General features: G+C 36.0%; 7 non-coding genes across 7 annotated transcripts; all 7 read right to left on the minus strand.

Annotated features, from left to right (window-relative positions):
- Window positions 1-18,356: 18,356 nt before the first annotated feature.
- Window positions 18,357-18,438, minus strand: TRNAS-GCU. The gene has a single exon. It is a non-coding gene; the product is annotated as a tRNA-Ser (tRNA).
- A 1,356-nt stretch (window positions 18,439-19,794) lies between these two features.
- TRNAS-GCU lies at window positions 19,795-19,876 on the minus strand. Its single transcript has one exon. It is a non-coding gene; the product is annotated as a tRNA-Ser (tRNA).
- Window positions 19,877-20,423: 547 nt separating this feature from the next.
- Window positions 20,424-20,505, minus strand: TRNAS-GCU. The gene has a single exon. It is a non-coding gene; the product is annotated as a tRNA-Ser (tRNA).
- An 871-nt stretch (window positions 20,506-21,376) lies between these two features.
- Window positions 21,377-21,458, minus strand: TRNAS-GCU. The gene has a single exon. It is a non-coding gene; the product is annotated as a tRNA-Ser (tRNA).
- Window positions 21,459-22,003: 545 nt separating this feature from the next.
- Window positions 22,004-22,085, minus strand: TRNAS-GCU. Its single transcript has one exon. It is a non-coding gene; the product is annotated as a tRNA-Ser (tRNA).
- Window positions 22,086-22,625: 540 nt separating this feature from the next.
- On the minus strand, window positions 22,626-22,707 carry TRNAS-GCU. Its single transcript has one exon. It is a non-coding gene; the product is annotated as a tRNA-Ser (tRNA).
- Window positions 22,708-23,241: 534 nt separating this feature from the next.
- TRNAS-GCU lies at window positions 23,242-23,323 on the minus strand. Its single transcript has one exon. It is a non-coding gene; the product is annotated as a tRNA-Ser (tRNA).
- Between the last annotated feature and the right edge of the window lie 641 nt (window positions 23,324-23,964).

The raw sequence follows: 23,964 nt of genomic DNA on the forward strand, positions 1-23,964 counted from the left end.
CCCTAATAGATTTGGGAAATCTTTTCTCTACCCCCCCCCTCTCTCTCCCTCTCTCTCTCTATTTATCGATCCCCTCTCTTTTAATCTCTTTCTATCTTTCTCACATTCACTCGCTTACTCCCTCCCCTTTTCTTCTCTCCCGTTTCCTCTTTCCTTGCTCGTCTTCAAATCATGTATGTCACTTTTGATATTTTATATGTATATCTTTATAATGCTATTTTATTTCGATAGTTATTTCGGTAAGAATTAGTGAATTTAGCAATCATTTATTTATCTTTTTTAAATATTGTGTTACTTATATTGGATTTATTTTACACTATTTACCCATCTTTCTTTTTGTGTGCACAGCTCTGGGCCTTTTACATTTCATTTCCAATCTTTGCAGTTCTTTTCTTTTGTCAATCAATGCCTTTCAATGTCTTAATGAACCTCTCCATTGTTTACTTACCATTAAGATGATAAGTGTGCGCGGAATGAAAAAAAGGGGGAGAAGGATGAAAAAAAAACAAGGGCAATTTTCTGACCTGAAAATGGATATATCGGCCCGAAGGGGTATGGTTACGGTACATCTCCGCTATAGCCGGCGCACTTGGGAATTACCCAAGCAAAAGTACAGCCGTATTGGGAGGTTTTGGGTATCAAAGCGATAATTTGGGCAAATTTGGCAGGAAAAAGGGTAAAAATGAAATCTTTGAGATGGTTGTCATCATCAAGAGTCCGTCGGAGTTTGGTCTCGGGGATCCTGGCTTTGTTCCCTCGCATCCGAATTCCTCACGAAATCCGACCCGTTCAATACCGTTTCAGTTGAGAGATAAACAAAGTTTTTGGAAGTCGGAGAGACAAGGAGAATAAAGAGATGAGAAAAATAAACAAGCAATGTAGCAAAAAATAGTATTTTTACGGAAAATACATCGAAGATATACGAGGGAGTGTTCTCTTCTTTTCAAATAGCAATGTTGCCAAATTTAACCTATTTGGGGGATAAGCAGTGACTCTGACGAAAAATCTACAGTGTCTATCAATAAAAAGTTTACACTTTGAAAAAGCTCTGTGCATTAAAAAATCTACAACATGTCGGTAATTTTTTCACATACAATCTTGGGTTTTGGGTCTCATCTATCCAATGAAAGTAAAAGTTTTGACAGAATGTTACACTTGAGTGAGCACTGTCCATTTTTGTAAAGCTCGCAGAAATCTGTTTGCGCAGAAATGCCCGTTTGTACGCTGTATCAAGGGGAAAGGGTGAAATCAAACTTACCCTGCGAAACATTTCTCATATACAATTCCCTTGCACTTTAGTCAATTAAAATAAAACGGATACATTTAAGCATTTTCTAACAATTTGCCACCCAAATTGAAATTTATCACTTGGTATACACAACTTTTACATTTTTTGTAACTGCTGAATCTGAGGACATAACTAAATCTGAACCAAAGTTTATATCAGACATCTTTAGCACTTTTTCACTAAGTTTTTATCATTTAAAGTGGGTTTACATTTCATTTTTTTATTTAATACTTGTTTCTCCACACTTTTTCCAAGCTTGACAATGATTAACAAAATGAAAATCAAGCCTAAGCCATTTCATGTAAATCACATCCAGTGTAAAGCAATATCGTCACGATGGCCTCGGTGTGTGGGGGAGTAGGTGTGGCGCAATGCACTCCTCAAAGTGGTTTGGGCAAAGAAACAGGTTAAATAGGTAAAAGATATCTTCAAATCAATTTTACTAGCTAAATTCCACGTGTTATTCATGATTAAGGTCTACTTTTATTCGCATAACTATTTCAAAATTCTGCGCAAATCATTTCACTAACTTTTCAAAAGTATGTGGTGCTCACTCAAGCGGAAATATTTTTCGATAGTTTTATCGTCATTTGCTTAAATGGACCTGTACCAATGTTAAAGTGTGGAAAAATCTTCAGGATATTACAAATGTATAATTTTACAGGATTTTTTCTAAGTGTAAACTTTTTTTTGATACGCACTGTATATCGATTCACAATCTCTGTCATCATAGCAAAAAATGTGAATTTTCCATAAGAACTTCAGATTCGATATTTTCAAACCTACGACGATAAACTATTTTTCAATTCGTTATACCCTTTTTCACAAAAATATCTTATTCAAATTGTTTGAATTTCTGTCACTTTTTGCATTACGTAGGAAAAAAGAAAACAATTAGCAAAATATGTAATAACATTCACATGTCAATATAGACAATGATATGGTGAAAAATCCCCATATAATTTCAACATGATACAAGGGATTCGAGAGAACGGATGCAAGATAAAAATACAAAGCGCAATTCATATCAAAAAGTAAATTCAAGTCGTAATTCATAGTGAATTTGATTGCAATGATAAACAGATTAAATTGATTTTCATCTGAAATCTAAGCTTGATTATTCACACTCTAAAAAATGAAGTGCTAATTCAGCTCTTAAAGAGCGTGTATAGTGACTGCACTTCGGAGTGCTGATTTGTCTAGTTAAAATTTGAACGAGAAAAATCAGCACTCCGAAGTGCAGTCACTATACACGCTCTTTAAGAGCTGAATTAGCACTTCGTTTTTTAGAGTGCACAATTCATATCAAATTTAGTTTATACTTCTTCTTTCGTGTGTGTGTGTGTAATTGAGTTGTTGTTTTTTAGACCAGTATATCAATCAGATATGATTATTTAAGGCTGAGATAACCTTTAACGTCACCATCCGAAAGACAAAAAATCCATTATTTTTCATCTGTTTCGATTGGATTAAATTAATCAAAAACAATCGTTAAGAATATTGATATCGATGCATTATTTGGGGAAATATAATAAATTCTCTTTTATGGCCATGAAGTTTTCTGTAGTTTCATGGGAAGTAAACATGGTAAAAATGAATATAAGAACAATATAATTCCTGCGACAAAAACAATATTATATATCGCAATGCCAATCTGTTATAGCTATCGTATATATTCAATCAATAATATATTCCTCAGAAGGGCACATTATATGCCATTTTAAAGATTAACTTCTCTTTTTATACTCCCTACCTAGCTTTATCTAAATCTTTATCTTTTTATTCTCTTTTATGTAGAAACCTCTCTTTCTCAGTCTCCTTTTCTGGCTCTTTCTACCAATGAATACTATTTAAATTTCTATTTATTTTTCTCTCTCCCACACCTTCGCGAACAACAATAATCTCCCAAGGACACGCATCATTATCCATCTTCCTCCTCCGTGTCTTCCCGATCAATACTATCATCCTGTTTGGTCATCGAATCCCCACAAATCCATCTCATCCCCGCATCTCATCTCTCTTTGTTTTTCGATTCGATTCCTCGATCCGGAGATCGATACCGTGACGGTAACGGTAGATGACATCAGACGACCCCGACACGGAAATATCGTCTCCGATGTCACAACAACTCGGGATGACTCGGGACATCTCGGGAGACCTCGGGATGGACGCATCTATCTAAACGATTCGACAGAGAGGACGGGTTTGGGGAACCACTGCCGAGTTTCGGTGGAGGTGCATAAGGGGAATACTTTCCCCGCTTTTTTTCTTGAACCTTCTTTGTGTAAAGGTATCACTAGACTCAATAATTCATTGTCAACTATTAGTCAATCAAACTGATTTAGTCATAAAGTTAAGGGGAAAAAGGGAGCTATTAAAGGGTTCGAATCCGACACTATCGTCATTGAACAAGCTTTGTCTACCTAACTTTGTTGAGGTATATACCTTAAATACTTTTAAAAAGGGGGATTGCAATATTAATTGTATTGTAAGTGTGATAAAGTGTACTTATTCGTATCACTACCTTACAGTCATTTTATTCATGCCAGTTGAAATTTGGAACAATATTTGAACGGAATGAGATTGACCCAACTTTGCCTTTTCTATAGTATTGGACCATTAGAAAACCTGGGAACTTAATTGTGGGTCTGTGCTTTTTCTAAATGTCTTCTTTTTCCATTGTTTTTAAAGTAACATTGATTGACTTGGAAATGTAGAATCTTCCAACTATTGGCAAGTTTTCAAGGACGCGTCCATTTTATTCGAATTCTTGTTAATTTTAACAAGATAATTATTATGTTACCCCCTTATACTATCATGCTTTATTTTATACAGTGCGTATCAAAAAAAAGTGTACACTTAGAAAAAATCCTGTAAAATTATACATGTGTAATATCCTGAAGATTTTCCACATTTTAACATTGGTACAGGTCCATTTAAGCAAATGACGATAAAAACTGTTGAAAAATATTTCCGCTTGAGTGAGCACCACTTACTTTTGAAAAGTTAGTGAAAAATGATTTGCGCAGAACTTTGAAATAGTTATGCGAATAAAAGTAGACCTTAATCATGAATAACACGTGGAATTTAGCTAGTAAAATTGATTTGAAGATATCTTTTACCTATTTAACTTGTTTCTTTGCCCAAACCACTTCGAGGAGTGCATTGCGCCATACCCCACTCCCCCACACAGCGAGGCCATCGGGACGATATTTGCTTTACACTGAGCTGTGATTTACATGAAATGGCTTAGGCTTGATTTTCATTTTTTCATCGTTGTCAAGCTTGGAAAAGGTGTGGAGAAACAAGTATTAAATAAAAAATGAAATGTTAACCGACTTTAAATGATAAAAACTTAGTGAAAAAGTGCTAGAGATGTCTGATATAAACTTTGGTTCAGATTCAGCTATGTCCTCAGATCCAGCAGGCACAAACAGGGTAAAAGTTGTGTATACTTAGTGATAAAATTTCAATTTGGGTGGCAAAATTGTTAGAAAATGCTTGAATGTATCCGTTTTATTTCAATTGACTAAAAGTGCAAGGGAAATGTATGAGAAATGTTTCACAGGGTAAGTTTGATTTCACCCTTTCCCCTTGACACAGCGTACAAACGGGCATTTCTGCGCAAACAGATTTCTGCGAGCTTTACAAAAATGGACAGTGCTCACTCAAGTGTAACATTCTGTCAAAACTTTTACTTTCATTGGATAGATGAGACCCAAACCCAGGATTGTATGTGAAAAAATTACCCACATGTTGTATATTTTTAAATTCCCAGGGCTTTTTCAAAGTGTAAACTTTTTTTTGATACGCACTGTATAATGATAATGGTACATGATAACTGTGACGAGAGGAGATGAGACGCGTTCTCTTTGCTAAAACATTCAGGTATATTTTGTGGATACCTCTCCCCTTTGAATAAACTGGTTCTAGACTCTGAAATGTCTTCGAGTCACAACTAACATGACTAAACAAAGAGCGGAAATCCCAAAGAAGATATTTTTGCCTGAGTGAAACCTGTTCGAGCAATCCAGTATTATCTTCTTATTTCCTAGTGTTGCCTTCTCCTCCTCCTCCTCCTCTCCCTCATTTTCCTTCTTCTTCTTCTTCTGCTTCTTCGTCTTCTTCTTCTCCTCCTCCTTCTTCTTCATCTCCTCCTTCTTCTTCCTCTTCTTCTTCTGCTCCTCCTTATTCTTCTTTTCTTGACTTATACTTTTGCATATTTTACTTTTCCTTTGTAGTCATCCTTACCAAGCTTTCTGCTTTTCATGTACTCAGTACAAATTATCGGGGCTTTTTAATCGCATTCTTATTAAGTTACCCCAAAAAATATTCATTGAAAAGGTAAGAAAGTAACACATTATTCTATGCTTTAATGCTTCAAACCTCTACTCGATCTATTTAGAATATTTTTTTCTGTTTGTTTTCCTTCTTCTTATTCAAAACCAACATTTTTATTCTTGTATTTTTCAGAATTGTATCCATGATAAAAATGTAACACTTTCCAAATCACCGCACACTTTACCTGTTTACATTACTGTCTATTTTCTTATTTTTCCATTTTATTCCTCGTTTGTTCTCTCTTCATTTTATGTTGCATTGACCTCTTTTTTCATATTCAATGTTGTTCGATTCATTTTGCAAAACATCAAACTTTGCAGACTTGATTATATTTCAGGCTCAACGGAAAACAAGAATGAATAGGGAAATGCGCTGGAACATGCCGCCTTTTGTGTAAAGGGGTTTATTTTCATAAATCTAGAAGGTAGACCGGGTAGAATTCTCTATTTTTACTTGTTTTAAACTAATTTAAGCGGCGTCTACAGTCTCTGCTCAAATAGACACGATTGCTCCCGCGCTTTTTATTTTCCTTCTTCCCCCCCTCTCTCTCTCTCTCTCTTTCTCCTTCTCTTTCTCCCACTCTCTCTATCTTTCTCCTTTTCTCTCACTTTCAGGACATTCGATATGGACCTTTATTAAATCCTAGAAGGGGGGCAATGCCTGTCATGTCTTTCACTCCTAAAATCTGTTTCAATACTCGTGATTAGAACCGCTGTCCCACCGGGGCCCAAGCTCAACAATACGCGAAATAGATTGAAAACATCGAAAACTAGGTGGTTATTGAACGCAGGGACCAAACATACACGGATATGAGCACTCGGGATCACAGGATCAGGGAGCACCCCCAACATGCTACCAGATCTTGCATATTGTTGTATGTAAATTATCGACTATGAACACCGCCCTTTATTGCAAATAGCTTTACTTCCAAAAGACAGCTACTACCCTGTTCGATGAAAATAAAAAAAATAGTAAATAAATAAAATGTTTTGTCAGGCACATTGGCCTATAGTATCAATAATTGCGACGTTCGATACTTGGTATGCCATAGACTTAGTTTTGGGCTTTTTAACATGACTGTTACCGTATCTAAAGTACGATTGATTATTTCTCCTAAATTACAGTGTCCTGGGTTGGGAGAGGCAATGCCACATTATGCCTTGTAAGAGAGCTCGAGAGTGCCGTCCTTGGCCAAGATTCTATCGAATCATGTGATTAACTTCTGTGTGCAACACATTCAAAATATTTTTTTTCATAATTTGAAAATGGACTTATTACCTCCTGGCATTTAACTAGCAGTCGGTCACCTCCTTTCGGTTGGTAAGATGGTGGGGGTTCTTGATGCAGCCAGCAAGCGAAAGTGAGCATGGCGATGGGGTGGGTCAGGGGGCAGAAGAGGGACAGTGACTCGAACAACAAACGATAGATGAGTGGGGCTTTCGGTTGCCGACACCCACAAACAATGAAACGGGGGGAACGCAAACAGACTAGTGGTGAAAGATGGTCAGGGGTGGAGGGGGGAGGACTGCCTGACTGGGATGGAGGGGTGGCGGGGGCCTGGGATTTCGCGATGTGCACGAAGTGCCAAATTGGCAACAATAAGTATCAGAGGTAGTTATACATCCATCACGTATTTTTTATTAATTGATTATCAGTTTGTTAGTTTATTTATTCATTTATTATTCATCAATTTAATTATCAATTATTCATTTTATGTTTATTGATATGTTACTAAAGTTATGCATTATATCTTTTTATTCGTAGATCCTTCGTTTAGTCGTCTTCTTATCAACCTATTTTGTGACCCGAGATATGCTGCTGGGACATTTGCTCCATTCTCGGTATCAAGGCAATAGGGTTATAGTTGGAATTGTAAACGGGTTTTTGGCTAAGAGTAATAAAGATTAGGATTACGGTTTATTTAGGTTTGGAGGCTACTTTTTATGTTTGGCTTAACAGATTTAGCAGATTTTCCATCGGAGAAAATGTCATGGAACTCTCTATTTACTGAGATATGTTCTATACATTCATTCATTCATTTTCTATTTTTAAATTAAAATTTAGTTATGTTTTTGTCTATATCTATAAATCTGTTCAAGAATCATTCGTCATTCAATTCTCATTTTTATCAATATCATCATCATCACCACCATCACCATCATCACCATCATCATCATCACCATCATCATCATCACCATCATCATCATCACCATCATCATCACCATCATCATCATCATCCCCATCACCATCATCATCATCACCATCATCATCATCACCATCATCATCATCACCATCATCATCATCACCATCATCATCATCACCATCATCATCATTATCACCATCATCATCACTATCATCATCACCATCATTATCACCACCATCATCATCATCATCATCACCATCACCATCATCATCATCACCATCATCATCATCACCATCATCATCATCACCATCATCATCATCATCACCATCATCACCATCATCATCATCACCATCATCATCACCATCATCATCACCATCATCATCCCCATCACCATCATCATCATCACCATCATCATCATCACCATCATCATCATCACCATCATCATCATCATCATCATCATCACCATCATCACCACCAGCATCATCATCATCACCATCATCATCCCCATCATCATCACCATCATCATCCCCATCACCATCATCATCATCATCATCACCATCATCACCATCATCATCATCACCATCATCATCATCATCACCATCATCATCATCACCATCATTATCACCATCATCATCACCATCATCATCACCACCATCATCACCACCATCACCATCATCACCATCACCATCATCATCATCACCATCATCATCATCACCATCATCATCATCACCATCATCATCATCACCATCACCATCATCATCATCACCCATCATCATCACCATCATCATCATCATCATCACCATCATCATCCCCATCACCATCATCATCATCACCATCATCATCATCACCATCATCATCATCACCATCATCATCATCACCATCATCACCATCATCATCACCATCATCATCATCATCACCATCATCATCCCCATCACCATCATCATCATCACCATCATCATCATCATCATCACCATCATCATCACCATCATTATCATCACCATCATCATCACCATCATCATCACCATCATTATCACCACCATCATCATCACCATCATCATCATCACCATCATCATCACCATCATCATCACCATTATTATCACCACCATCATCATCATCACCATCATCATCATCACCATCATCATCACCATCATCATCACCATCATCATCACCATCATTATCACCATCATCATCACCATCATCACCACCATCATCATCACCATCATCACCACCATCAGCAGCATTATCTTCGTCAGCATCCTCGTCATAATCATTAGATTCTATTGCCGGATAGCTTATCATTGGAATCGACGGCATCCCGGGACGACACTAGATGACTTTTTTTTTTCTTTTTCATATTAATGAAATTGTTTTTGGATAGAGATAGCCAAGGGCATGCCAAGCCGGGTGTATCGAAGAACTGTATGGGCATGAACCATGAAGACTAGACTCTACTGGATATCATGGAATGGCGCAGCAGGGAATGGGGATAGCATGGAAAAAGGGGCGTCAGGGGCAATTTTAATCTAAAAATACAAAAAAACTAAAAGGCTTTTTTTAGGGGGCTAGGAAAGACGGCGTTTTCCACCTTTATTAAAACCACTGTCACTCCTATACCATTTAAAGGGGAAGTTCACCCTGAAGAAAACTTTAATGTAAAAATAGCAGAAAAAATAGTAAAAAATATTGGTGAAGGTTTGAGGAAAATCCGTTAAAGAGTAAGGAAGTTATTACAGTTCAAAATTTTGGATTTGTGACGTCATAAACGAGCAGCTGCCCCATGTGTTATGTAATGTAAAATGTATGAATTTCAAATTTTGTATGGTTCCTGATGACTTAATTTTACTTTCTTTTCATGATCGGGTGTGAAATGATTTGTCTATTGATATACAAAAGTTACAGTGAAAACCATTTTCAATTTTCTGAGAAAATGACATTTCATTGATTTTTTACCATTCGCTATGTAGGAATGCTGCTCGCATATGACGTCACAAATCAAATAATTGAAATTCTAATAACTTTTTTAATTATTTGATGAATTTTTTTCAAACCTTCGGCAATATTTTTTATTATTTTTTCTGCTATTTTTACAATAAACTTTTTGTTAGGGTGAACTTCCCCTTTAAAGGGTGATTTACCACTTTCTACACTCTAAAACGGTTAACCCAATATTGTGAAAAATTAGAACATGCATGTTGGTTGGGTAAATTTTACACAATACTGCGTTGAAATAGTCCAATATGGGGTTGAAAAATATACCCAGCAAACATTCACGTTCCCGTTCTACCCAATATAAGATGAAATTTTACTCAGTGTTTGTAGAGTGCACCTTGTCATTCTAGAGTGCTAGTATGAATCCCCCTGATCATGAAACAAAAAATAATTTATTATTGGTTAGCTAGACTATAAAACCTTTGAAAATTGTAAATGGGCAAGGGTGGGGTCTAAACATGATATGAAACTGACTACAAAAGATTTGAATATTAGTGATGAACGGTTTTAAACTTAGCACGATTAAATGTATCGCTGATATTCATCATGAAAGGGGCAATCGAATACGCCATATTTTGAAATCATATTAGGTAATGTTCAAGATACCTGGGGTCCAAGAAAATTAGAATGGTGGATATTAATCAATTTACTTTCGGAATATTTAATTTGTATTATCTTTTTTAATCTAATTTGATGGCCATTCAACTTCTAATGCAAATAATGGCACCAAGAATAATGAATTTGGTGACGTCTTAATTTCGATTGACAATGTCCGTTTCTTTAAAAATAATTCATTTTTACTTTTTGCCAGTTACCATTAAATATGAGAAACTTTTGTATCCGATATGACCGACCATTATTGTGGACGTTCGTTGTTCAAGGAAGTCTTTCTGTGTGTCATCTTGAAACGGTATAAAACACATGTCTTATAGTTAACTCTCAAGCATGTCTTATGAGCGTGAAAATGGGCATGATGGGTGAGATGTCTCCGCATCTCTGATGACAATGTGTCTTTTCAGTCTCGGTAAAGGCTCTGAAACGTACAGATGGAGGAAGGGGCTTGGGGCCATGACCCCTCCCCCTTAAAAAAAAGTTTCACGTATAAGGTAAAAACCAGGCAAAGAGGTAAAAGGATCACTAGCGTACCTATGGGGGCAGGGGGCGTACCTATGGGGGAGCAGACTGCCCCCCTCACGAGTCACAACTGATCCCTGGCGAGCCTCAGTGGCCCCCTCCTTTGAAGTTGAAGACTTTTTTTCTTACTTGTCAATATTTTTGTGGTGTGAAATGTCCTTTATATCCTGTTGAGGACCTTTTTTTTTTGCTGGTCAAGTTTTTTTTTCTGCTACGAAATCCTATTTTGTGGTTGAAGACCCTTTTTTTCTTCTTTGCTTGTCATTTTTTTGCGGACGATTTTGCCCCACCCCCTTTGGAAAATCCTAGGTACGCTACCGAAAAGGATAGAGAAAGGGGTCAGATAAATTTGTTTCTCTGAATAATATGTCAAAGTTTATCACAAACTTATGATTTTCTATTTATTGAAAAAGGTAATTTTTGCTTGTTTGCAACTTTATAGTAATTTTATTTCTGACGGCATGCCTTGCCCCTCAAAAATTTGGTTCATTACGCTACTGGATGGTGATGACGGTAAAGACGATGACGACGATGATGACGATGGCGTTTTTTTTCTCTTATCCTCTTAATCGAGGTATTTATTCACAATAACATGTACATTTATATACAAACAATAAAAAAAAAAATTCAATTCAATAATGCAATAATTTTTTGGATATCACATTTTTTCAAAATTCCGAACTTGTTTTTTTGTTTACATAAATTTTCTAAATAAATAATCATAGTAAGTTTGAATTCAATCCATAAAGAATTCGCATTATATCTTTTTCCTTTGAATATGCTTTTTATGTAATTTCGATAAATAACAAATTGGGCAATAACACAAAATAGATTACACATAATATTGCTGGCATTTTGCAGATCATAACCTATAATTAATGTTTTTTCATCTATAGAAATAGTAATCTTGAAAATATAAAATACCAACCTTTCTATAACTTTCCAAAATAATCGAACATATTTACAATACAGTATGAAATGAAAAGTGGTATCAACTTCTCCACAAATGTTACATGTGTTGCTTTCTAATACATGCCACTTAAATAAATTGTCTCTTGATGGTAAAATCTTGTTTAAAAATTTAAAACTAAACTGTCTAACTCTGTTATCCACAATTAAATGCAACTTGAAATAAAATACATGCTCCAATTAAAGGAAATTGGTAATGAGAACAGATTAGACCAAAAAGATACAATGCCTGGTTCTTCCGATACATCTGAACATAATAAAGAATATATCTTTCTTGTTGGTAAAGAATCTAGAGTTATTTGTACTCCACTTTTTAATGAAATTAAAATTCGTTCACTTTTCTTTAATTCTAGTACACGATTTTCCTTAAACAACTTATTCAACCAATAAACAGGAAAAGACTTTTTTAACTTAACATATTCTAAATCAAATAAAAGCTGAGACGAATAGACAGATTTATTCAAAATAATTGGTGATAACCACTGACGATTTCTAATAACATCTTTTACCCTAATTATACCTGCATGCTTCCATTTCTCAAATATCAACATACGTTTATTAAAAGTTATATTGCTGTTATTCCAAATAATTTCATTTTCAATGTTTTTTACTCCAAATATACCAATATATCTTAACTTAGACCAGCTACAAAAAAAATCATAGTAAAAACTGGGCATATTTGCTTTTGTACAAAGAAAATGCATATCTTTTGTTGAAATATTGTATTCAAAACATAAAGGAATTTCACCAATCTTTGATAACCAGTAATTAAAAAGAAATTTCCAACTACGTTCGCTTTGCTCTAACAGCTTGCTTATCCACGAAATCTTAAGTGTTTCAATTTTCGATTCTAAGTGGACCATACCGAGACCACCTTCGTTTGTTTTATTTATACAAACATTTCTTTTAACCTTTTCTTTTGAAGAATTCCAAATAAAAGTATATAACATTTTATTTAGAGATTTGATTATTTTGGGGGAACTCTAATTACTTTTGCAGGATACACAATTTGCGAGACCAACAAAGTTTTGATAATAATAATTTTTCCGAAAAATGTTAGATTTCTTAGCTTCCATACGCTAATAATATTTTGTATCTTATCTAGTTTATTTTGCCAATTATAATCTTCAACAACTTTCTCATTTTTCCCAACATATATACCTAAATATTTTATCGGTTCTTCAGTGCATTCTATTTGTCCGGGGACAATATCAATATTAAACTTCAGCAGTTTTGTTTTTTGCAAATTAATCTTTGGCCCAGCATTTGAACCAAAAAGTCTTAGTTCTTCCATCAAAGTATAAAAAGAATTTTCATTTTTCATAAATATAGTTGTATCATCCGCAAATTGGGATATTTTTACATCTACTTGATCAACATACATCTGAGAAATCGGTAAACTGAGACCTTCAATTTTATGATTCTGTTTAATTTTAGTCGCCAAAACTTCTGCGACAATTATAAAAAGTAGTGATGAGAGGGGGCACCCCTGCCTTACACCTTTTTTAATTTGAAAAGGTTCAGAGATCCAGCCATGATTTAATACACGGCCTTTTGCGTTGTTATACATTGTTTGAATCCACTGAATGAATGAATTTCCAAAATTTAATCTTTTTAAAAGGTAAAATAGAAAATTATGACTTATATTGTCATATGCTTTTTCAAAATCCAAAAACATTATAATGCCCGGAGCTTTCATGCCCTGATAATAATCAATTATATCTTGCACCAGACGTATATTTTCGGCTGAAGACCTTTCCTTAATAAAACCATTTTGATCGGATGATACTATGCTTGTTATTACATTTTGTAGTCGTCTGGCAAGAACTTGTGCAAGAATTTTGTAATCCACATTTAGGATTGATATCGGTCTCCAGTTATGAATAAGGTTTTTATTTCCTTTTTTAAACAATAACGCCAACATGGCCATGTTTTGACTTGGAGACAATTGCTGCTTTCTATATGTCCTTCATTTAAACTGTTCATTAACATATCTTTTATCTTGCTCCAAAAGCATTTATAAAACTCGACTGTGAGGCCGTCGCTGGCGTTTAAAACATGCCACAGATCATCAGAAAAATATACTACATATTCAAGGAATATCCTTCCTGTTTCAAGACTTCAAAGACGATTTAAATTTAGCATTTTATTTCGAACAATAACGTGTGATAACTCTGTTTTCGGCATTGTCCATATACATCCCGATTCGCCATTGTGGAGTAAATGTAAAGTTTGAAACTTCACACTGCTTTTTTATTACATTAGCTTGTTTGCATATCGGTCCAATCGTAGCCAATTGGTTATTTGGCACCTAATAGTGAACCAGACAGAGTAAACCAACCTGATTTGAGTAGATTATCAACGGCATTTATTTAGCAAACCTTTGCTTTGTTGAAGGAATAGATTCTTTTATTTTGTCTTACTTTTGTTTTGAATTAATTCATTTTGTCCTCTCACTTTACTTTAACCCTCCGTTCATATAATATTTTTTCCTAAATTAAGAGACGTGATTTCTAGGACAAATATTCATCACTATTGTGATGCATACTTTCAAAACATTAATTTTTAAAAAATATATCGGTATAAATGTTGACGTATAATATACGTCCACATCTATACCGATATATTTTTTAACAAATCAGATTGGTAGATGATAGGTTTGACAGGAAGATATCACATCAAAATATCAACAAACCATTCGGCTTACTCATGAACGTAAAAGGAAATGGACCAATATAATTTCAAGGTATCAATGGTGTTGACAACTTCTCAAAAAAATAAATAAATCACAAAACCCTAATCTGGAATCGATCTGTATATAAAAAAAATTAAGACATAACCACAGATAATACAAGAGGCCATATTAGGGGTCGGTTGCGCAAAGACTTGGAATTAAACCATCGCCAGTCACGAATACGTGCATTAGATTGGTTGAAATTCGAGTTGAGATTGATTTTTTTTAGTTGTATTTGTTTGCAAACCTTCCTGCAGTTGGGCCCAGGTCCGAGACAATAACGCGGACAAAGGAAATACCAGTAATCTATAATAAGATGATGAGCATTTGGAAGCTATATGTTTACTCGAGGAGACAGAAGATTTAGGACAGTGAATCTATCTCTACAAGGTCAGAAGGCAGAACTGATGACGATACTGGCACGCGACAGAGTCGTTAACTTCCCCCACATGTTTACCATAACAGACCCCCCTCAATCTCCGGTATATACCATCTTTTGTCTTGCCTGGCAACGCGAGAGATTCTGGCCATGTTGGTAGTATGGAGAGGAGAGAGAGGGGAAGAGAGAAAGAATGTAGGTAAGTGAGAAACAGAGAGAGAGAAACATGAAGGCACACGAGAAAGAGACGACAAAGGGAGGGGAGGGGGAGATATATAGAGAGAGAAGGGAAGAAAAGTAAGGATTTTTACGAAAAAGAGTACGACCGTTTGACATTATGTAAGCCTGATTGATTTTCCGGATCAAAGTTTTGGTGTAATTAGATGAAGGCGTGTATGGGCTAAGAAAACACATATGGTGACTTGCATATTTTGTCCATTAATATATTTCTTTTCACAATATTCTGACGATCACCCTGCATTAAAATATATCTGAAAAGCTCAACTATTAGCATGTTCTTTTCACCTAGTTGCACCATACTTGTACTTTTTTACCAAGAGATTGAGGACAATAAAAGCTTAGGATATTTTTGCCAGAGTTTCTGTGTTCAATTCATTGGCCGAATTGCGTTTTAACCTGAGATTGTATATTTCACCAGAGTTTTTATGATGAAACGTTTATTTGCAAGCCCCCCCCCCCCCCCCAAACTGCCCCCTCTCGTGGAACCGCCTGGAGATGTATTTTCATAACTGTATATACAGTGAAACCTGTCTATAGTGACCACCCGAGGTAAACACAAAATGTGGCCTTTATAGACAGGTGACTGCTATAGACAGGTTCTTATACACACAATCTTCCTTCATGGGAATCAGTTTTAGTGGCCACTATAGGCAGGTGGCAACTATAGACAGGTGGCCACTAACACAGGTTTGACTGTAATAGGCCTAATAATTTACAAACAGCCAGCTCGTTTCTTCGATCTCGTTTCCTTATTCTTATTACTGTTTGAAAAAAATCTCAACGAGGTCCATATTGGAACCCTTCGAGAAAAAGGGTTTCTATGAAGGTTCTTAAAGTGCTCAAGAACCTTAAAATGTTTCAAAAGGAACATATAAAGAGTCCAAAGTGTTTGTTTAAGGTAATTTAGAACTTGTTTAAGGAACTTTAAAGGTTCCAAATATGGGACTAGCATAGAGCTCTCTAATATCCCTTTTTTTCTATGAGTTGAATAAGGGAATTATTATCCATGCATATTGTTATTATTATTGTTTATTTGACCAATATAAAAAGTACAAATACAATGCATAAAAAACAATTACAATTTTACAAACATGCAAAGAAAAGTGTAGTACCTACACTGCGCTAAAGACCTTGTAATGTCAATACATTTATTGCAAACAATTATCTTTGTTTGATTTGACCCCTTGCACTTCTTCTTCTCCCCCCAAAAATGCTGCACTTCCGTTTAACATCGAGGAATCTCCCATTTTATCTGGCCGCAATCTGATTTCCGCATCGATTTTGAATGCGTCGTTGAGCACGTTGTTGTACTAGGGGAGGGTCGATGACAGGTACTCCGTTCATGCGTGGTCGTCGAAACCGTTGAGGTATTCATTAACCGTGTCGATGTCGTTATCGTATCCAGATGAGGTGAGGTGCTAGTGAAGGACCACGGTGGTGGTGGTGGTTTTGTTGTCTCCACCCGACATCTATGCAAATTAGGCATTTGTGAATTAAATCTTGTAAAACGGGAGAGAGGGAAGAAAACAAAAGCCATATAGAGAAAGAGCAAAAAAGTCAAGAATGAGGAAGAAGCTGACATTCTCACTTTCAAGTGAAATCCTTTGTTTACAATTATTACACAGATATTTAGAATTGATTTCATTACAATGATTAGCAGTTGTTCGTGTTTCTAATTTCGTCGTTTCCTCTTAATATTCGCATAAAAATATAAAAATAGAATATTTTGTTTTATTATATAAAGAAAGCATTGCATCATAGACGCATATTATCCGTGGTAGATGACAGAAAAGGAAAATAAATTTCGATAGAAAAATTATAGACATGAACGATTTAATTCACTCTCCTCGATCGCGCCCCACCCCCCCCCCCCCATCATCCTCCTGTAGACAAGACCCAGACTAAATCCATTTCCTCTGGTTGCCCCCGCAAAGTAGTAGCACCTAACAACTCGATATCCCCGAATCTGGGTTCGATTATTAATGCATGGTTTCGATGCGGCAGTCGGATGTGTGTTTGTGAATGACTTTAATGTACTGTTTCAACAGGGTATGTCTTCCCCCAGTGAAAAAAATCATGCCACTGTATAAGAATATTAAAGATATTGTCAAGTTCATATATGCGTTGGAATGAAGTAACTTGAACCTTAAAGATGGTGACAAAACTGTTAAGCCATTTCTTTCACTTGTAGTTATTATGCCTAGCTGCTAAATAAATCTTCAGATTGACAGGCAAGATATTCTGTTGAGAATCATCGGTCATTTTTCGAGACAATAATTGTATTGAAAATTCCAAGGGGTACGTGACCCCTCTCCAGAATGTCCGCACGTCAATGGTATTTATGGTCATATTGTACCTCTTTATATATTATCATTTTTTAATGGAATGATGCTTATTCATACAATTTGTTCCCAATTTTCGTTTTTTTTTATTTTAATGAATTACGATTAGCATGTTGCAAAAAAGAACCCGTCATAATTATGAGCGGATCACGGGTTGATGTCACGGGTCTATTAATGAATGTCTGACAACCTTAGACGATTATATCGGTATCATGACAATTCTACTCTTGCCGTACTCTTGCCACCACCAATATTCGATATCTTTGAGGGTACACCTTTAAAAAAAGAAATGTTAACCAAAGTCAAAAAGTCCAAGTTCAAAAGAGACACATCCTATTGTGCAGTACCTGAAGGATTCGGAGCGATTATCGGCGGGGTCTCGCGTTACATCATTGGTGGCCCGCGGGAGATCGAGGGGGAGAAATATGGAACAGGGGTGCTGGAGTGTTGATTGACCCGCTCACTCCCGATCGTATCGGGGGTGGGGTGTGTATCGGGTATATTCTGTCTGCTTCGTGGTAACGTTGGCGCATATAATATTTTAATGAGAGCGCGGTCAAAAACCAAACAAGAAGTTCACTATTCATAACTATGTACCTACAACTAGGTCCATGTCATAACTAATAAGTAATCGAAGTACCAAAACATGCAAAAAGACAATACTCCGCTATAGCAATGACGCCAACATTCGTATATCTTTTTTTAATCAGTCATTATATTAAGTGACTGCTTCAGACAATTCTACTTAAAATATATGCATGCATGTTTTCAATCGGGTCAAGAAACGAAAAAATAAACGACGAGGATGGGATTCGAACCCACGCGTGCAGAGCACAATGGATTAGCAGTCCATCGCCTTAACCACTCGGCCACCTCGTCTCACCATAACAACTCACAAATTTACAATCTGATCAAATGTTATTGACTGTAATCATCTTTGTAATGATTTACACAAATCTTGTCACGCTGCAAACTAGGGCATTTTCTTGACTACCCAGATCACTTTTCGAGGATTCTCACTACGTTATGATTATGAAATAATGGACTAGAATTCTAATAGAGACTATCAACAATAAAAATCACCAATTAATCTAAATTCTTACCCAGTGTCAGTTTTTACGAAAAACCGTTCACAGAAATGAAGATGAATAATCGGTATTGTTTGTCCTTCACATCAGGTGACCTTTTCCATCTGTTTTGGGTTTTTTTATATGATCATCTTTTCAGTATAAATAATGTTCGTTTTCATCAGGTCCAATGATGACCCCAACATTTACGAGAAGGAGGGTGATCAGACTAACTCCCCAACTTTTCATCAAAAAAAGTTCATGACATTCAAGCAAAAGCAGGGGTCAATGAGGACTCCTTCACCCCCCCCCCCCTCCACACACACAAAAAAACACTGATTATAATTTTATTAGCTCCTATATAGTGATAGTTGGTACTACACTATTAAAAATATTGGATAAAATTTTAACCGGCATGAGGGTATTTATGTGTCCAACCAAGTTTGGGCAGTATTTCACCCAATACGGGAAGCATATTGTCCAGTAAGGTTAAAAGATAAGCAGCAATTACTTTAGAATGGGCAAAATTTTCATCACACTGGATAAATAAAAAATGTCCAAAAATAAATACCCAACGTTGGTTGGACAATTACCCTCACGTAGCATTTTACCCAATATATTCTTTAGAGTGTGATTGTGGAATACGACAATAAAGTTGCATTCATATTAACGAGCTTTAAATTTCATAACTTAGCTCATCGGTGCGGAATCTTCTCCCTCTTCCTTTTTCTGCGTCGTGTTCGCTTTGTGACGAACGTAGTATAGCAAAGTAAAATAGTGCCACAATACTACCGCAATTTGTCGATACTGGATGTACTGCAATCGTATTTCGATCGTTAAAAAATTGCTTTATTATGGAAATAGTTCTTCCATTTCTTCATCGAGTGTGCCACGTCAGAATTTTGAAGTTCAAATTTGCGCACCTCGAATTCGGTAAAAACCTTAAATTTCCTGACAACGGTTGTGAAATTAATGATTTGCGACGAATGCATATAAGGCTGATTCCCAAAATTCATAAAAATTTCGCGTCATGAATAAGAAATCCAAAGTTCCCTTTAAATGATTTCAGTAGTCATGGTAGTTTGGTCAATTTGATAAGGATTCCTTGACCTTGATAAGAACACTGAGCACTCATTCTAAATGAATTCGATTTTAGAACAAAAATAAACGACGAGGATGGGATTCGAACCCACGCGTGCAGAGCACAATGGATTAGCAGTCCATCGCCTTAACCACTCGGCCACCTCGTCTCTTATACGCCGCCAAGAAAAATACAATAATTAATCAATTCTTATTGTAAATTGCAATTAAAATACAAAATGTGATTAAAAAACAATGAAGGTGGCATGTGGTAGCGCTCCCATTCGCGCACAAGGAGCATTCGGTGTTGGCGAATTTCTTTATTTTTCGACGAACAGAGTTCATAAGTCTTTTAGCAATAAATTTTAATCTGTTAAACACTGCTTGCTTCAGGTTCATGAGCTCAAATTTTTTTACCTGTGCCAACTTTGATATAGACTGAAGGAGTTTGGTGAGCAGAAAAAAAGAAAGACAGGAGATGATTTAGTTTGTATTCTTAAAATTTGTTCAAAAAAGGACAAAAAATCGGTCTCCCCGTTGATAGCAAAGCAGGCTACCGATGCTCATGTAGAAAATATGAAGCAGGTTGAAAAAAACCCACGTTCTATTTTCTGTTCCCATGCAACTTTGAAGTTCCGAGAAATGTACGAAATGGATTTTGATAAGCAAGTGGATGCATGCCATGTTGAACGGGAAAAGGCAAAACAACATCCCTCGCGACGAGGATGGGATTCGAACCCACGCGTGCAGAGCACAATGGATTAGCAGTCCATCGCCTTAACCACTCGGCCACCTCGTCTTGCTTACGATCCATTATTCTTAGTAAAATCAAGTACAATATAAAATAATGACAATGACAATTTGAAAAATGTACATGAATTATTCACAATACCCAAAGTCCAAAGGTCATAAATGGGCTGTCACGTATCAGAAATGAAAAGAGTGCATGAAAATGATTAAGAAGCTGACTAGATTCTGTCAGATTGACGAACACCTTCGCACATTTGTGTTTCGTCATATTTACTTTATCTCTTATAAGTGTTACTAGTTTCATAATCTTTCTTTTACTTAGTTCATGACTCATAACGTTTGGCATTATTTATTTATTCAGTTAAAATCGTGATGAATACATAATGTTATATAAAAAAATTAAAACAATGAACAGAGTTGCGGTAGAATGTCCACATTTTGCATAATTCTTTTTGGGGTGCTTAATTTTTTTTCGAGTCCGTATATAGCAGGGGCGGATCCAGCATTTTTCGAAAGTGTTGGCACATTTTCCCGAGGAAAAAATTGACAAGCAAAAAAGTTTTAACTCAAAATTTAATGATATTTCGTCCAAGAAAAAAAATTAACAGCAAAAAAAGTAAAAAAAAAAAGATCTTCACTTTCAAAAAGGGGCACACTTCTGTTTCAACAGTGTGTGCCTCTCAATAGGGGGACGGGCCGGCTGTTCCCCCCCCCCCCCCTCGATCCGCCATTGGTATATAAGCTATTTTACAAAAAGTTGATGCACCGATAAAATAACGCATCTGAATCATTGCGTAATCAGTGGAACTATTTTGAATTCCCAATCTTAAAGTTCATGGAAATGGACGAAATGACTTTCAATAAATGCATCGCCGTTATGTGCGTTGTTGAACGAGCAAAAGGCAAAACAACATACTTCGCGACGAGGATGGGATTCGAACCCACGCGTGCAGAGCACAATGGATTAGCAGTCCATCGCCTTAACCACTCGGCCACCTCGTCCCTTATGCTCCACTAATATAAATATAATATTGAATTTATCCCGATTGCAAATTGCAAATAAAATACGAAATGTGATTAAAAAAAACATCAATGATGGTCATGATGGTGAAATGTGGTAGCGCTCCCATGTGCGCACAAGGAGCATTCGGTGTTGGCGAATTTCTTAATTTTTCGACGAACAGAGTTCATAAATCTTCTAGTTTCGATTTTTTTATCAAAACACTGCTTGCTCCAAGTTCATGAGCTTAAATTTTGTTTACTTGTGACAACTGTGATACTGATCGAGTTTGGTGAGCAGAAAAATGACATAAATGATTAATTTGTATTCGTGAAATTTTGTTCAAGAAAGGACAGCAAATCAGCCTCCCAGTAGGTTGCATATTATGTTGCCGGAAGTTCATGTTCAAAATATTAAAAATATTAAGCGGGTCGAAAAAAACGCACTTTTGTTTTCTGCTTCTATGCAAATTTGAAGTCCCAATAAATGGGCAAAATGGATTTTGATTAGTGAGTGGATGTATTGAACGGAAAAAATATAAACCTGGCGACGAGGATGGGATTCGAACCCACGCGTGCAGAGCACAATGGATTAGCAGTCCATCGCCTTAACCACTCGGCCACCTCGTCTTGCTTACTCACTTCAAAATCATCAAAAAAAAAATCTTCAATATTTTATTCAAGTTATTCAATAAAAATCGGAATGAATACATATTGTCATGAAAACCACGAATACGGTTGTGCAGTAGCAAGGAGCATTCGGTTTTGGCGAATTTCTTCATTTTTCGACAAACAGAGTTCATATATATTCTAGCTATAGAATACTTTTTATCAAACCCTGCTTGCTCCAAGTTCATGTGCTTAATTCTTTTACTTGTGCCAACTGTGATACAGACTGATGGAGTTTGGTGAGCAGAAAAAAAGAAGACGTGAAATCGTTAAGTTTATATTCTTGAAATTTTTGTTCAAGAAATGACAAAAAAAATCAGCCTCCCAATATGTTACCGGGTGTTCATATTCCAAATATGAAGCAGGTTGAAAAAATCCGCACTTTTGTTTTCGGTTTCTACGCAAATTTCAAGTCCCAAGAAATGTATAAAATGGATTTTGATAAGTGAGTGGATGTATTCCATGTTGAACGGAAAAAAAAGAAAGAAAACAGAAACCGCGCGACGAGGATGGGATTCGAACCCACGCGTGCAGAGCACAATGGATTAGCAGTCCATCGCCTTAACCACTCGGCCACCTCGTCTTGCTTACTCACTTCAAAATCATCAAAAAAATCTTCAATATTTTATTAAAGTTATTCAATAAAAATCGGAATGAATACATATTGTCATGAAAACCACGAATACGGTTGTGCAGTAGCAAGGAGCATTCGGTTTTGGCGAATTTCTTCATTTTTCGACAAACAGAATTCATATATATTCTAGCTATAAAATACTTTTTATCAAACCCTGCTTGCTCCAAGTTCATGTGCTTAATTCTTTTACTTGTGCCAACTGTGATACAGACTGATGGAGTTTGGTGAGCAGAAAAAGAAGACGTGAAATCGTTAAGTTTATATTCTTGAAATTTTGTTCAAGAAATGACAAAAAAAAATCAGCCTCCCAATATGTTACCGGATGTTCATATTCCAAATATGAAGCAGGTTGAAAAAATCCGCACTTTTGTTTTCGGTTTCTACGCAAATTTCAAGTCCCAAGAAATGTATAAAATGGATTTTGATAAGTGAGTGGATGTATTCCATGTTGAACGGAAAAAAAGAAAGAAAACAGAAACCGCGCGACGAGGATGGGATTCGAACCCACGCGTGCAGAGCACAATGGATTAGCAGTCCATCGCCTTAACCACTCGACCACCTCGTCTGGCTTACTCCACTCCGAAATCATTAATTTAGATTTTTACTATTTGATTCATATTATTCCATAAAAATCGGAATGAATACATTTTGCGCATAATTCGGTTTGGGTTGGTTCTTTCCAGATTCTAGATGAGAAAGTTCCCACCTAAAGGGTAGATTTACCCTGAATAAAGGATGTTTTTAATGAATAAAAGCAGAAAACAGAGAAATATATTGGTGAAGATTTGATGGGATTCTGTCAATGAATTACAGATTTTATATTTTGCGACGTCACATACAAGTAGCTTTTCCATAAGTGCGGTATAAATCCGTTAACTGCCAAAAGGAAATTTCTCAATAGCCAAAAAATGAAAGTAATTTTATTTGAGCGGTGAATATTTCATCAGACACATCATTTCATATCCCATATTAAAGAAAATATTTTCATTCATGCTGTACCATTGTTAAAAAATGGAATTTATGGAATATGTATATTGGGGAGCGGAGCTTGTCGCATATGACGTCACAATTAAAGACTTAAAAATTAATAACACCCTTATTCTTTCATGGATTTCATGAAACCTTGTCCATTTTAAAAAGTATTTTTCTGCTTTTATTAAACCAAACTCATCGTCGGGCAAAAATTCCCCCTTTACTTGGTAACGT

This window comes from Lytechinus variegatus, chromosome 13, assembly GCF_018143015.1.
Source record: "Lytechinus variegatus isolate NC3 chromosome 13, Lvar_3.0, whole genome shotgun sequence".
Taxonomy (NCBI): Eukaryota; Metazoa; Echinodermata; class Echinoidea; order Temnopleuroida; family Toxopneustidae; genus Lytechinus; species Lytechinus variegatus.